Source organism: Rhinopithecus bieti, unplaced genomic scaffold (genome assembly GCF_001698545.2).
Source record: "Rhinopithecus bieti isolate Rb0 unplaced genomic scaffold, ASM169854v2 scaffold_27321, whole genome shotgun sequence".
In the NCBI taxonomy this organism is placed as follows: Eukaryota; Metazoa; Chordata; class Mammalia; order Primates; family Cercopithecidae; genus Rhinopithecus; species Rhinopithecus bieti.
This window is the reverse complement of record NW_016812353.1, coordinates 251,800-254,968: the sequence shown is the minus strand read 5'-3', so window position 1 is coordinate 254,968 and position 3,169 is coordinate 251,800. Positions and strand designations below refer to the sequence as shown.

Below are 3,169 nucleotides of genomic sequence, written 5' to 3'. Positions count from 1 at the left end.
CCTCGGCCTCCCAAAGTGCTGGGATTACAGGTGTGAGTCACCATGCCTGGCCATTTTTGTATTTTTAATAGAGAAGGGGGTTTTGCCATATTGGCCAGGCTAGTCTCCAAATCCTGACCTCAAGTGATCCTCCTGCCTCAGCCTCCCAAAGTGCTGGGATTACAGGTGTGAGCCACTGCACCCAGCTTAATTTGCTTTTGATTTTTGGTCTGTGTTCTCTGAAAGTGACATCATAGAAAAAGACTAGGCCAGGGGACTCTGCCACTTTTTTTCTTTCTACACCATTCATAGCTAAAGTTTCACTGGCTTTTGACTCACCTCTTCCAGAAAGGGTTCAACCCCTCCCCAATTCACAAATTACATTTGCAAGTCCCCGGAGGTTGTTTCTCTGTGGAAAGGAATTCTGACTCTCACTGTGATGCTGGCTGCTCATGAAGTCACAGGAAGGCCACCCCACGCCTCCATAGCTGCCATTGGTGTCCTGGGCAGGCTGATGTCTCTGCCCAAAGCATGGTCTTCCCAGGCACCAAAAATCTTCTATCCTCAAGTATTGATTTTTCGAGAATCTTAACTCTGCCAGAGTCATGCTATGATCTTCAGAGAGGTGGAAGAATATTATTTTTCTCCATCTCTGACCTTGCATTGATTTCACCTGCTGCATTCATCCCCTTTCTCCAGAGAGTGCAGACATGAGTCTATAGTCCACGGTTGGCGAACTGCCCAGGGGCAGATTGTAAATATTTTAGGCTTTGCAGGTCACATGGCATCTCCATCTAATATTATTCTTTGTTGTTTTTCTTCTTCACAAACTTTAAAAAGTACTATTACTAACTTGCAGACAGTACAAAAACAGACCCTGAGCTTGATTTGGCCCTGTGAACCATAGTTTGCAGACCCCTGGTCTCCAGGAATTCCCCCAAGGAACTGGTATCTGTGATACAAGTCTTCCTCATCTTACTTTTTCTCCCAGATGCATATAAAAAAGTTTAAAATAAAGATTTCCGACCAGGCATGGTGTCTCATGACTGTAATCCCAGCACTTTGGAAGGCCGAGGTGGGTGGATCACCTGAGATCAGGTTTTCGAAACCAGCCTGGCCAACATGGCAAAACCCCGTCTCTACTAAAAATACAAAAATAGTCAGACAAGCTGGGACGCGCCTGTAACTTAGGAGGCTGAGACAGGAGAATTGCTTGAACCTGGGAGGCAGAGGTTGTAGTTAGCAGAGATCACGCCACGGTGCTCCAGCCTGGGTGACAGAGCGAGACTCATGTCTCAAAATAAAATAAAATAAAATAAAATAAATAAAAATAAATAAAAATAAATATTTCTTCTCTTCTACAGCTGAAAAGCCATCATGCAGTGCTGTTCCCTAATTCAAAACACAAGTTCGAATCATCTTAGGCTCAAACTGAGAACTGGCGTTAGTCCAGCTAAATTAATCTGCAGGTTGCTCCAAAGTGGGGAAGCGGGGCAGGATGGCTTACATCTTAAATGGACAAGTGTTGGACAGCACAGTCTATCTCCATAGAGATTATCTTAGATAACATATTTCTTCTGAAGAATAGCCAAGTTTGTGATTTTGTTTTTCAAAACTCTGCTTCAGCAACATGTGAAAAAAAGAAGAGGCTATGGAAACACATCTGATTCCAGATATGATAATGGAAGACGACCACCAGGAAACCTTCTGGGAAAACAGGTCAGATCAATCGTCTTCATGTCCCCAGTCCTCCTCCAAAGGCTGATGGATGAGGAAGGTAAATGTCTACTCTAAGAAGCAGACAACTGGACATGCACATTCACAGTAGAGAGAAACCACCAAGAAGCGGAGGGCTGGCCATGCTGGAGAAGTAGATGAATGCATACATGTAAACAAGGATTGCTCTGAGTCTTCACAGATGAATGAGATCATTCGGGGAATTCCCTTTGCAGGGAACTGGCCTGACTGGCATGCAGTTCTATAAATGCACATCTGTCTCATTATCTTTTTTTATATAGTTTACTAAAGCATTAATATAGTTCTAATAAGTAAATATTTTAGGTTGCAAAATTAACTCCTCATCTTTATGTAATTAAGTCACAAAAAACTCTAAATCTGAAGATGATAAAAGGCTATGTATTCAGTACTGTTAGTGTCTGTGCCACCTTTTTCAACTTTTGAAATATTGTTCATTGTTAATTTGTTCTCATTTATAACTAAGTCACATTGTATTTTTTTAAATGAGAAACAAAATAATCTGCAGCAGAATTAACCAAGTTTGAGATCATGGTCAGCTCTCCAGTTGCAGACTAAACAATCTGTGGGTGAACACACTGAGCTGGGGTGTGGGGAAGCCACACAAGGCAAATAGTTGCCTTGGACTTCAGAGTCCAAATGCATCTTTAAGAGGGTTGGCAAACTCACTTTTGTTATTCCTCAGTCTGCTGGATTCACAGTATGAAGACATAGCTGACAATTCTGAACTTTATCAAATTTACAATTTCTGAGCTTTATTAAGCATTATTCGTTTGTTTCAACGATCCAGAAATCTACAGCCAGATTACTGAATATTTAGTATTTAGGAAGTTGAGTTGATTATAGACAAGACGACTGACTTGTGAAAATGCTCTTTGCTCTTGTAATTTGACAAATATAATTTTGCTTCAGTTATTTAAGATACAGCTTCTCTTGGCTGGTAAGGAAACGGTCCGTTGTGAATGTGGAAAGCAGTGACATTTGCGTAACATGGGACCTCAGGGCAGCAACCAGATGGCTCATTTCTGCTGACAAGTGAGATCCCTGCTAGACTGTGTGTGAAGATGTGCACGTGTTATTGGAATTTTTGTTTTACCAGAGAGAATTAGGAAATATTTACCAAATGGATTTTCTGTGTATTTATATTTATTAGCACAGAGTGTATAGGTCATAATGAATCAGTCGTTCATTCAGCAAATATTCTGTGTGAGGCTCTGTGCTGGACTGATACCAAAACATTTAAGCATAGTGAATACATCTGCTTAATAAAAAATTATGACTCATCCTAAAGACAGAATATTTAAAATAACTGTCCTATTGTGTGGTCACCTTATGTAGAGGACATAAATCCTATAGCTATCTGTAGCTCCCAGTATTGCAAAGCCTATGCAAAAATGCAAAGTAAAACACACACACACCCCAGTGCTTTATGGGA

At 40.9% G+C, this 3,169-nt stretch overlaps 1 pseudogene; it reads left to right on the top strand.

Moving 5' to 3' along the window:
• The first annotated feature begins 1,477 nt into the window (after positions 1–1,477).
• Positions 1,478–1,760, top strand: LOC108544708 (selenoprotein K pseudogene; annotated as a pseudogene).
• The last annotated feature ends 1,409 nt before the right edge of the window (positions 1,761–3,169 follow it).